At 38.5% G+C, this 13,721-nt stretch overlaps 1 non-coding gene across 1 annotated transcript; it reads right to left on the reverse strand.

The window, feature by feature from the left end:
* Window positions 1-11,695: 11,695 nt before the first annotated feature.
* On the reverse strand, window positions 11,696-11,831 carry LOC136321237 (small nucleolar RNA SNORA52). The gene has a single exon (XR_010728514.1). It is a non-coding gene; the product is annotated as a small nucleolar RNA SNORA52 (small nucleolar RNA).
* Window positions 11,832-13,721: the final 1,890 nt, after the last annotated feature.

Below are 13,721 nucleotides of genomic sequence, written 5' to 3' on the forward strand. Positions count from 1 at the left end.
AGATTTGAGATCAGCACACTTGAATTAGGTAAGAACAAGTATTTTTGTGGATGCCACAAAAGTTTTGTTCCCCAGTGTTATTTTAGTAACTGCATTAAATTACTCCTTTTATTCTAGAACCTTTAGGATTGAGTTTTGAAATATGAACCTAACATAGAGCAAAGCAAACTTGAGAAATGAGACAATCTGGACAATGAGAAAAAGATAAGGAGGTGGGAGTGGTGAAAATGAGAACAAGGGTGGGGGGAGAGAGAGGGGGGAAGAGAGAGAGAGAGAGAGAGATTGATTTTGATATTCCCAGCAAAGCATTTATACAACTGGCCCATCCTTTTCTGAAGCCAGAAAATTCCTGTACTATTTAAATCCTGAAACCATCAACATTGTTACCCACATATAATCATCGAAACTTACTTTTTTAAATGCAGAAATATCTGTTTTGTGCTTTTCAAACTTTTGCTCACTTTCCTTTTAGGAATTACAAAGGAGGGTGTGTGCATGCCAGTTGTTCTGGGTCACAGCTCTCTCCCACCCCAAACTGAGGCATATCTCGTGGTCTGAACCCCTAGTGTTTTCCTAAAGGTCAAGTTCTGTGTTGGAAATCAGCTTTGGTTGGGACCATTGCTGTCCCAACAGAAGGATGGACTACTGGTTCTGCCAGCTCCCCAGGTGTCCGTGAGGCTGTTGACAGGCATGCCTGTGTTGGCAAAACCAGAAGGCAGCTTTTGGGGTTCGGTGCCACAGACCTTCGGGAAATTGTGCAGGTGGAACTGTAGCTCTTGCTTTGCAGGCTGTTAGGAGAGGCAGTATAGAGGAATTCCCAAAGCACAGGCCGCTGCAGCGTGGTGGTCAGCACTCCCTCCACCGCCCTCACCCCTCTCCCCATGGGTGCCAGTTCTGCTATAGGGACTCTGTGTGGGAAGAAGCTCTGCTCCCAACACGTGGAGAGCTGTGAAGTGTCACCGGGCAGGACCGGACTGCTATGGAGCTGGCAACCTGTCCAAAAAGAAATAAGGAAGGAAAGATTCCAACTGCAAGAGCACTGTAGTAAAGAGCTGCACAAAGCTTCACGACATAGTTGCACCCTTGTGATGCCTCTTCCAAACAACTTTGTAAACTGCGTGTCCTGAAACCCTGCATCAGAAGCACAGGGAAGTACCTGGGGACCCCTGACCGACTTCATTTTCCTCATCAAGTCCAAGGGCAATAGTGCTTTTAGTTGTGTGTAGTGAGAAAGCGAATGGGTCCCCCGCGAGGTTGCCTGAGTGTCACCATAGTCTTTAGTGAAGCAACTCTTCCATCGGCCCACGTGACCCTTTTCCTCCAAAGCATGTCCATGCTGCCTGCCAGGTCTGGTTAGTTTCTGCATCCTCCGCCACAAGGTGCGAGGACGACCCCTCTCCTTGCAGATCATCTGTAACCTTTTCCTATAAACCACCTGCCATTGCAGCTGTGCTAGGTGTCAGCTTCTGCCCTGCCCTGTTTCTCATCTGCCCAGCACGGGTAATAATACTGTAATTCCTACCTCGTGGAAGAGAATGAGCAAGGTATAATAAGGGGAGTGCTTAAAGCAATGTCTGGTATACAACAGGTACTCAATAAGTGTTAACTATTACTATTATTGTTATTATCTAATTGGTGTTCCTACCGCGGGGTTTCATGTTTGTTATATTTGTTGTTCTGCATCCCTGTTTGAGGGCAGCTAGGCCAGGTTGGTTCTCTAGGCCAGTGGTCCCCAACCCCCGGGCCGAGGACTGGTACCGGTCCGCAGAGAAAGAATAAATAACTTACATTATTTCTGTTTTATTTTTTAAAAATGACCAGATTCCCTCTGTTACATCTGTCTAAGACTCACTCTTGACGCTTGTCTCGGTCACTTGATACATTTATCTGTCCCACCCTAAAGGCCGGTCTGTGAAAATATTTTCTGACATTAAACCGGTCCGTGGCCCAAAAAAGGTTGGGGACCACTGCTCTAGGGTGCAGAGCCTGAGGCAAGTCCTGCATGAACGTGCTCTATTCTGGGACGTGTGTCCAGTGTCAAGACAGAAAGAATAAAGGAAAAAAGAAATAAGGAAGGAAAGATTCCAACTACAAGAGCACTGTAGTTAAGAGCTGCACAAAGCTTCACGACATAGTTGCACCCTTGTGACGCCTCTCCCAAACGACCTTGTAAACTGCGCGTCCTGAAACCCTGCATCAGGAGAGGGAGAGAGAACTCCATCCACATCTACTGACCCGATCAGAGTTTACTACACATTGTGCCAATCTCCTGGGTTGCATCTGATAGGAATGCCCCTCCCCCTAATAGCAGCAGCAGCAGCAGCAGCAACAGCAATACAAGTGACCAATCACAGGGGACCCTGTAAGCCCACAGTGAAGTTTCTCTTCCTGCCCCAGCCTGCAGCCACGCAGGTGGAGAAACCAGTATTCTTGAGTGGGTGCTGAGGTTGACGTGGCCCCCTGAGATTCCTCATCAAAGGGAAGCCCTGAGGTAGGAGGCAAGAGGTGTGCCAGGTGGAGGTAGGACCCTGGTATGTTATGTCCTGGCCTCGAGGGACATGACGGAACTGAAGTCATGAACCATGTTAGTCTTGATCTTTAAACAAGGAGCTGTCCATGCGCCACTTTCTCCTCACTCTATTCAACTACAGTAGCCAAGGAGCTCAAAGATCTTCCCTTCAGTAAAGAACAAAACCATTCCCAGTGGCTACAATACTGGGGTTGGAGCAGGTGAGCTTTGGGAGGAACACAGAAGCATTGAGCAGAAAGAGTGGCCATGTAAACCAGAAAGGTCCAAGTACCAGGTCCAGCCAAGTCAGAGCAGTACACAGCACACATCTGAACACTGACTGTGGCTCTTGGCAGCCGAAGCTGTTGAAGACTTCATGCCAGTGGACCACGTATCAGTCATTGTTGTTTCCTCTCCTGCTCCTCACTGCTTGGAACACTTTCATGGTTTTATGTTCCGTGTAAATTTATTTATTTGGAAGCTCTGTCTGTTCCCCATGTAAGGTTGTGTCTAAACTCTGTGGAGTTTCACCACTGGTCAGACTCCATTTGCATGATATCTTCCAGAAATTGTTTAATATTTAAGCTTGTTTTTGGCACTGTTTTTGTCTTTCCAGAAATACATGGTTTTCTTCCATATTTTTTATTTATCTTGTCATCTTAATAGGATTTAAAAGAGAAAGGGGGCTAAAATAATTGTGCTCAACAGCCAGCATAAAGCAATAAAATATAAAATAAATAAAAATAAGATATAATATAAAAAATAAAATATAAAGCAATAAAATGTTTTAGCATCTCATTTCTTCTTCATGCACAGAGTCATTCTCACCAGCAGAGTGGCAATCAATGAATACAAATATTATTTCATTGCTAATGATTGCCATTATGTTTTCAAAGCACATTTCAATAACCATCTATTTCTTCATTCATAGCTATACAAAAAAGTAATTATAAGAAGTCCAACTTCAATGACCTGGAGTAAAAAAATATAGATTTATTATAGATGATAATGTTTATAAGGTACCTGGTAAAACCACTTGGTAGGAACTAATCAAGTTTCTCTTTGGATCTGTCCTTCAACAGATCAAGTTACATGCTGCTTAAAATATTTTAAAGACTAACTTGTGAAAATATTTTTGGAATATATTTAGGAGACAAGTTTATAGTAAAATGAAATGAAACACATAAAAAAGAAAATCATATTTAATTAAAAGCATAACAAAACTTGACACCTTTGTTGAACTACATTGATTTTCTTTGCATTTTATAGCCAGAGCTGTATTTTGAGAAGATGACTTCCTATAGGTTGCATTCATGATGTTCTGGGAACTATATCATAAAATATAACACAATAAAGTGGATTGTATTTTCTTTTTTCTTTTTTTTCTTTATTCATTTTTAAAGAGGAGAGAGAGAGGGAGAGAGAGAGAGAGAAGGCGGGAGGAGCTGGAAGCATCAACTCCCATATGTGCCTTGACCAGGCAAGCCCAGGGTTTTGAACCGGCGACCTCAGCATTTCCAGGTCGATGCATTATCCACTGCGCCACCACAGGTCAGGCAAGATTGTATTTTCTGTAAGAACAATTTTGTATTTTCAGGTTGGATTCTAGATTGAAGTACAAACTTAAACCTTACCAGAGAATAATTAATAGCAAATCACTATCAATCAAGATCAAGACATCAATACAACAAAAAGTTTAGGATACAGGTAATAGCACTGAAGACTCTCAAGAAAATTTTGTTAAGTGAATGAAGCCAGACACAACAGCTAGCAAACTAGAATTCCATGTATATAAGGTTCTAAAAACAGAATTACTGTAACATGGAATTTTGGGGAGATAGAAATGCTCTAGGTCATGATTCTAGTGGTGGTTCCATGACTTTATACATTTATCAAAGCTCATTAAACTGTACACTTAAAATGTAGAGTGTTTATATTGTACATCAATCAAACTAAAGAAAGAGTAGAATAATAAATTCTATTGATGACTTACTGGTTTTCTTATAATAAAGATCAATACCTTTAATATATCTCACATGGAATTGCAGTATTCATTTCATGTCATGCTTAAAATTCATCTTATTTAATGTTCCCTTTGTGTTTTGTTCTTCATACTATCTTTCTAATGTCCATGCTTTGGCCACCTTGTCCCCCCTTCCCCATTAGAGGTAGAAATATGCTACTATCTCTGATTAAAAAACTGTTTCCTGACTTTTATATGTCACACCCATCAATTATTACTCTTTTTTTTTTTTTTTTTTGTATTTTTCCGAAGCTGGAAACGGGGAGAGACTGTCAGACAGACTCCTGCATGCGCCCAACCAGGATCCACCCGGCATGCCCACCAGGGGCGATGCTCTTCCCACCAGGGGGCGATGCTCTGCCCTTCCCGGGTGTTGCTCTGTTGCGACCCAAGCCACTCTAGCGCCTGGGGCAGAGGCCAAGGAGCCATCCCCAGCGCCCGGACCATCTTTGCTCCAATGAAGCCTTGGCTGCAGGAGGGGAAGAGAGAGACAGAGAGGAAGGAGGGGAGGGTGGAGAAGCAAATGGGCGCTTCTCCTATGTGCCCTGGCCGGGAATCGAACCCAGGTCCCCCACACACCAGGCCGACGCTCTACCACTGAGCCAACCGGCCAGGGCCCTATTACTCTTTCTTAAAGATGAGAACAAAAGTCACTTCCATAGTGATCTTTCCTGATCATATTGGGTTGGGGAATAAGTTCGTAGCGTTTTTATATTTTATTTTACAACGATTTGTTTGCTGTTTGGCAAAGGGTAAGTATTCATTTGATAAAACTCTTTCTGCTCTACAAAACTATGTTAATTGTATTTTTGAGTTATTTAATTTTTTATTAGTTTTGAGGCTTAGAAATGGAATACCCAGGAGGCAAAAATCAACATTTTCGACACCTGCTCTTCTTTGCTTTTCATCGAGGTCAAAAAGCTGCCGAAGCAGCCCAGGACATTTGCGACGTGTATGGAGAAGGTGTCATAGGCGAGTCTACAGCACGGAAATGGTTTGCAAAGTTCAAAAATGGCGACTCTGATGTCGATGACACGTGCCGCAGCGGAAGGCCTTCTGAATTCGATGAAGAACTGGGAAATGCTCGAAAAGAATGCCACGGTCATAAGGTAGTTGTATTTTCAGTTTTTTGAGGAACCACCATACTTTCTTCCATAATGGTTGTACTACTTTACATTCCCACCAACAGTGGATGAGGGTTCCTTTTTCTCCACAGCCTCTCCAACATTTGCTATTACCTGTCTTGTTAATAATAGCTAATCTAACAGGTGTGAGGTGGTATCTCATTGCAGTTTTGATTTGCATTTCTCTAATAACTAAAGAAGATGAGCATCTTTTCATATATCTGTTGGCCATTTGTACTTCCTCCTGGGAGAAGTGTCTGTTCATGTCCTCTTCCCCAAAACTCAGAAACATTGATATGTAAAGACACATGCAGCCCCATGTTCATTGCAGCATTGTTCACAGTGGCCAGGACATGGAAACAACCAAAAAGCCCGTCAATAGACGACTGGATAAAGAAGATGTGGCACATATACACTATGGAATACTACTCAGCCATAAGAAATGATGACATCGGATCATTTACAGCAAAATGGTGGGATCTTGATAACATTATACGAAGTGAAATAAGTAAATCAGAAAAAAACAGGAACTGCATTATTCCATACGTAGGTGGGACATAAAAGTGAAACTAAGAGACATTGATAAGAGTGTGGTGGTTACGGGGGAGGGGGGAAAGGGAGAGGGAAAGGGGGAGGGGGAGGGGCACAAAGAAAACTAGATAGAAGGTGACAGAGGACAATCTGACTTTGGGTGATGGGTATGCACCTGGACTTGTTGATCTTTGAATATATGTAACCTGATTTATTGATGTCGCCCCATTAAAAAAATTATGATTAAAAAAAAAAAAAAGAATGCCACGGTCAACAAGGAGCTCTACATTGCCCAGCTACACCGCGTGAATGAGGCTATTCGACTGAAAAGACCTGATCGACATGGTCAAACCATACTCCTTCACGACAATGCCAGGCCCCATGTTGCACAAGTCGTCAAAGTTGCACTCCAAGAGCTCGAATGGGAGGTCCTTCGGCATCTGCCGTATTCTCCGGACCTTGCACCGACCGATTACTATCTTTTCCGCTCCCTATCCAACCATATGAAGGACGTTACCTTCGATAACAAAGAGGTCCTTAAAAACTGGCTCAACAACTTCTTTGACACCAGACCAGGCGATTTTTGGCGGAACGGCATCAACAAATTGGTCGAGAGGTGGGAAGCGGTTGTAAACAGCAACGGCGAATATATAATTGATTAACTTATTGATATAATTATTGTTTTTTGTTTAAATAAAAGTCTTCGGTAAAAACGCTACGAACTTATTTCCCAACCCAATATATATATTTGATTAGTTCCCTTAGAAAACACCCTTAAACCTCTCTCTTTATCTCTGGAATGCTTTCCATAATGTAAGTTACATAAATTCTGTTTTCTTATGACAGCCTGTACTCCTTCCAGCATCCTAACATTTATGATGATGAGAAGAGGGTTTGGTAATGCAAGGTAAGCTAATCAAAACATATACATTTCTTTAGTGCAAAACCACCCAAAAGATATGCCAATAGGGCATTAATCTTGGCCCTGGGAGAAGTTCACCCTGAAGCTAACTTACAGAGAAAGTCTATGCCTTAGCCCCAATCATCTACCCTGAGGGTCCTAGCTATTAGAGCAAGTGATAAATAAGTGATAATTCACAGAAGAAGCCAAGCTCAAAAGAAAGGGTGGGAGTTAAGACAGAATCAGGGCAAGGAGAGAAAGGGAGTAGAGAGAAGGCTCACAGAGGAGAATTATATTTTCTGACAACAATGTGTTGATCATATGGGAACATTCCCAGAGTCAAGAATAAAGTCCTGCCCATTGAAAGAGCTGCAGGGATGTGGTACAGGTCAGTAGAGTCAAATATCTGAATCTCTATCCACTTCTGATTACGTCTGGAATGAATATAAGACGTGCATCTAAAGAAAGACATTTGGATCTTATATGGGATTTTCTGCTTCTGTTGGTCAAGCAACATTAATGTCCTGAAATCTATTGTTCTTCCCTTTAATGATAAAGGAGGTAGAGCAGAATTTTTGTTATTAAATAATTGCTTTATAAAATGGGTAGATTGTACTGGGGAACAAAATTTCTGTTGCATCCACAAAAACACTTGTTCTTACCTAATTCAAGTGTGCTGATCTCAAATCTGACATTAGTTTTTTCCTGTAAGCTACAGTTTTTTTGCAATTCAAGATTTTAGGTTTTCATCTTATTGTAAAATTTTCAACATTTAGTTTAACATAATGAAGTAGAATTTCTTCTTGGGCATCATCTTTGTGAAAATACAATAATTTATATACTGCAGTAAATACACTAATACACTAAAATGTATGATTGCATCATAATTTATCTACAATTTCAAAATAGAACATATTAAAACACTTATTTTAATCGTAAGATTTATGTAAAACTTATTTAAATTCTATTCAGGCAAAAATTTGCATTTGTAGCTCTTGCGTTTGTGTACTTGTTGAGGACAATCTTGTTTGATGTTCCATCAGTAGTCTATTCATCACTAACAGCTCCAAGATTTTTGGGAAACTTATCAAGGTGACTGTTCAGGAAGTGAATCTTAATGCTCATGTTACATCCAGTGTCGCAGAAAGCCAACAGCATCCTTTGAACCAGAAGTTCATCATTTTCCGCTTTTTTTTGCCAAGGAAGTTCTCTGTAACTGCCACAAAAGACTGCCATGCTTCTTTCGCCTCCTTATTCATCTTCCTGGCAAATTCTTCGTCATGTATGACAGTTCAAATTTGAAGTTCATTGAATACATCTGCTTTTATCTTCTTGAAAGACAAGGCAGGAAAAGCAGAAATAATATGTTGAAAGCATTCAGTTTCTCTATTCAAAGCCTGAACAAACTGCTTCATTAAGCCAAGTTTGATGTGAAGTGAGGGAAAAACGATCCTGTCTCGATTAACTACAGGTTCATTCATAATATTTTGCATCCCTACTTCCAGAGCTTCACGTTTCAGCTACTCCTTCTGTGTCCAGTGTTTCTCCCAAGCTCGGCTATCCCACAAACAAGGATACTTTGTGAAACCTCTCTGTTGTCCAAGAAGAAAACTTACCATTTTAAGATCCACACAAATGATCTAGTTATGCTCCTCATACTTCAGAATGTTGAGGACAATCTTTATGTCATTCTTACTAAGTCATTCAATTCGGGTTGGCTAAACTGCTGAGGGGTTAATGACTGCTTGGCATCAGAAGAAGACCCTTCAGATTCTACAACCATTTCCTCATGCATCTTATCAAAATACACTTGATCACCGTGTTCACTTTCTTCATTCTTACAAGAAATAAAACCATTGAAAACTGGAACCAGGAGTGTTTCAGAATGTGGGATAGGTCGTACTGCTGAAGGAATATTAAGACATGCAATCATATGCCATTTTTTCTTGCCAATGCCCTTTCTTTGGATCAGACAGAAATAACAGTCACTGCTGTGGTCCTTAGGTTCATGCCAAACCATGGGAATACCAAAAGGCATTCCTTTGTGTTTTCCTTTTGTCCAGTCACAAAGCATTTCCTCACAATTATGACATACAATATGAGCAGCCCAATTCTTGTCTTGATTGTCAAGGGAAACTTAAAAATAGGCAACATATGCATGTGTCCCAAATGATGAAATATTGCACCTTTGATGTTGAAGTGTGTAACAGCCACATATATAACAGAAGGTGTCAGGACTATTCTTTTTTTTTTTTTTTTGCCACCCCTCCCCAAGGACTATTCTTACATTTACACCCACTCAAAGAAGCTATGATTCAATCTTTAAACAAAATAAGAGGTGTTTTTATCAGATACTAATTTTTTACATTTAAAAACAACTACAATTATGTAAAAGTGATATTTGTAAAACATTAATTGCCTTTTGGTTATGGTCAATCCAAGAGTCATTGCCCTTTAACTCCAATTTAAAAACCAATGCATGCCATTAACTGTAACAAAAAGAAATTAAAATTGCATAAAAACTAGAGCATATACCAAAAAACAGATTTCAGACTTGGAATCAATGATGCAGAGATATATAGAAACAGTTCTAAAACCTCATGCAACAGAAAATGAAAAAAAAAATTGTTCCCCAGTGTTGTTATTTACCTCCCTGAGATAAGAACTCAATCTTTCTTATTTGCTATGGTCCTTCATGTCCACCACTTTGACCCTACATGGTAGATAGCACTCAATGAATATTATTAAATCACATTCTATTTTGGAGGAATAGAGGTCATTTTTAACACTGTTCAAATCTTGCTTGTCTGGTCTATATGTTGGTTAGACTGTGAATGCTCAGATTTGTCTCACTACTGGGTATTTGGGAAAACACGTGTAGAATCAAAACAAGGTTTAATACAATATAATTCAATTTTAGTTGTCATCATCGGACCAGTCAAAACTTGTCAACATTAACTCTTATATAAATATTCAGGAAATATATTATTTAAATTAAACAAATTAAGGAAATAAACAATATGGCTGGAAAATCAAGTAAACAAATATAGCCTGAAAACAGGAAGATGGATTACTGCTTTGTGTTTTCCACTAGACAGCCAGTATTGTGTGCCAATGCTAATTAAGATGGCTTTTTAAAAACTAATATGTAAAATATTATATTTTCACTGATGATATTTTAGAGAAGTTACAAAATAAAAAGTGAAACTTTTGTAAAGCTGGGATTGAAGAAATTAACATTGAAAATTTATTTGTGTAGTTAAAAATTATAAGAGTAGTCAACTTTATAATATTCTATCTAATACTCTTGCTCTCAGAATGTCACAAAAATGACAGAATATATTTTAAAGAGGCAAACAAAATAAAACAAATTAACAAAACAAATGTATAAATGAACATAAACAAAGCAGAGAGAATAGGGTCTAGATTTCAGCAGAGAGGCAAATAGCACACATATTATCAGACTGAAGAAAATAGAACCTTAAATCTTCAGTAGGATTGTGTGCTAAGAGTATGTGTAGTTTTGTAAGAAACTGCCAAGTATCTTCAAATGGATGTGCCCTTTTGCATAATCACCAGCAATAAATGAGAGTTCCCGTTTCTTCACATCCTCACCAGCATTTGGTATTGTCAGTGTTCTGAATTTGGGCCATTCTAATAGATCTGTGGTAGTATCCCATTGTTTTCATTTGCATCTTCCTAATGGCATATGAGATAGTGTATCTTTTCATGTGCTTGTTTTCTATCTGCACCATATCCTCTTTTTTTATTTTTTATTTTTTTTAGGTGAGAGGAGGGGAGATAGTGAAGCAGACTCCTGCATGCTGAGTGCTCCAATGGAGTTATCCTCAGCACCTGGGGCCATGTTCAAAACAATTGGGACAATGGCTATGGAAAGGGAAGAGAGGAAGAGGCAGAGAGGGGAAGAGGCAGGGGGAGCAGCAGAACGTCACCTTTCATGTGTGCCCTGATCAGAAATTACACAGGCAGGCCAGTGCCAACCGGCCAGGGCTGTAATACTGATTTATTTTCTTCATCTCACTCATTAAGTTACACCCATGATGTCATCTTAAGCTAAAATTCTTTTCATTGATAGCAATGTTCCCTACATACTGTCTTTTCAGAGGATCCTTATTTTATGTTTATTTAAAATAATCAGTAACTGATTGTTTTTTGGTCATTCACTCAGTAATATTCTAATGACTATGTATGGAAAATTTTTTATTAAATTTATTGGGGTGACATTGGCTAGTAAATTATATAGGTTTCAAGTGTATATTTCTATGATATGTGATCTGTACATTGCATTGTATCACTACCCAAAGTCAAGTTTCCTTCTGTCACCTTGTATCTGGTCCACTTCACTATCCCCTCCCCCCTTTCATCTAGTACCAGCATACTGCTGTCTTTCTATGAGTTTTTGTTTGTTTGCTTTTCTCATTTATTCATTTGTTGCTTTTAATTTTATATCCCACCTTGTAGTGAAATCATATGGTTCTCAACTTTGTAATTACCAGTTAAACATTTATTTTGCATGCTACACAATGTATTTGCAGACCTCACACACCAAAAAAATTGTGAATGTAGCTTTCACACATTTTTTTTTCGAGTGTCTAGAAGTGCCCATGGCATGAGCCCACTGAGGCTGCGCTCACTCCTCTGGGTGAATCTTCTAAGGTGCTCTGTATCCACAAGCAAAACCTCTCAGGCCACAGGCTGACCAGCAGGGATTAGGATGGACCAACTTTCACATTTTAAAAATAGTTTCAATTTTAAAGTTATTTTGAAACATGCATTTTGTGTATATGATTATTACTTAGTAAATTATGGGTGCTGGTAGTACAAGTTGAAACAAATGTTTTAGTCTATAAAATAGAAACATCTATCAGATATCTGAGAGAGCTTCCAGAGAGACTCCTCACTTAATTTGCAAGAGTTCAAAGGATATCCATTCTTAACTGACATCAAAAAGAATTGTAGAAATATCTTGTCAAGCAGCATTGTTGTGCTGTCTAGCTTTTTAATCGTAGCATAATGTTAATGTTATTAATGTATCTGCAAAGACACACAGAGGTCAAGGATGCTGGGAGGGAGAGAAATAGAAAAGGGAATGTACGTATTAATTATGTTTCCTGGAATTTGGAACAATGATGTGACTGCATTTAGTAAACTACATTAATACTATATTTATAGGCATACAATCTGATTTTAAAACATTTTTTTGAATATAAGTAATTCAAAAGGCTGGACAAGAATGCTAAGGAGAAAATATAAAAGACTTTGATAAATAGTTTTGAAAAATATAAAGATGTATATGTAAAAAAATTGAATTGATATATTGATTTGATCAGCATTGTGCCTATTGGCATCAAATTATGGTTCCAAGTTTATTCTTTAAGTTAAATCCTTTAATATTATAACAATAATATATGTAATTGAGAATGAGTCTATTTATCAGAGTGATTATGGTTAACATTTGGTGTAGGCATGTAATATATATCCATATAGAACTATATAACTAAATCACTATCTATCCCTCAAAAATGTATACATAGGTACAAACTATGGTACACACATGGTTATGTACAGATGTATTTTAACCTCACTGTTCTGAAAGATAAATATCACTTACACGTGTTTTGGCTTGAATTAAGATAATTTGTTGATTTTCTTAACTGAAATAATACTTTCCTTTTACCTAAAAATCTTTGTGCTACAGGCATTAATTCTAAAATACGTTCACAGGTCTTTAAATATACAGTGTCAGAATTTTCCTTGAGTATCACAAGAAAGTTCTAATATAAATTTTGTATTCATACCTTGTGCATTTAATAAGGAAAGTCACAAACAACTATTATTTTTATCAAATGCATGATGTGGCCTAGAATTAGCTCTCCTGAATAGCTAACTTTCCATTGTAAAGAAGAGACACCTTATTTTTGTCTTCTTTGATCAAAATGTCAAGCTCTGTGATTTTCTTGCTGCTCACAGAAACAAAGCAAGCCGAGCTCATCCAGCAAGTGTACTCTGAAAGCTACAAATATTTGCTATTCAGAAGCCCTCAATGAGGGTTTAGTTATTTAAAACTAGAAATAGAAAATCACTATTAATAATTGGTTTCAGCTAATGAAATGTGTTTATGCAAATAGGCGAACCCTAAATATGACCTTGAAACAAAAGACTGCTTACCAGTTGCTATTAAGCAATACATTAGTAGATCAATTAAACAGAACTTATTTCTAATGAATGTGCTGTACCCTGGTTGCCATAGAAACCTGGAACAAGAAAGCTTCAGGATGCTAATAGCTGGAGAAACGCAACAAAATGTTTGTAAACACACACCTTGAAAATGTATGATCAGTTAAGTAATAAAAGGTTGATGCAGAGAATTTCCCAGAATAAGAACACAATTCAGAAATCAAGGTAACTTATATATGTGTGTGCATGTGTGTGTGTGTATGTGTGTGTGTGTGTGTGTGTGTATTATATTATATTCATTATTCAGAGCAGCCAGGAAGCTGCCAAAAATTATTATGGGTCACACTCACATGCATTAGCTGACACAAGGAAGCAGTGCTCTTTCAGAATTTGAAAGAAATGGTATCTGAAATCATCTGACATTAAGGGATACAG

The sequence above is a fragment of the Saccopteryx bilineata genome, chromosome 1 (assembly GCF_036850765.1).
Source record: "Saccopteryx bilineata isolate mSacBil1 chromosome 1, mSacBil1_pri_phased_curated, whole genome shotgun sequence".
In the NCBI taxonomy this organism is placed as follows: domain Eukaryota; kingdom Metazoa; phylum Chordata; class Mammalia; order Chiroptera; family Emballonuridae; genus Saccopteryx; species Saccopteryx bilineata.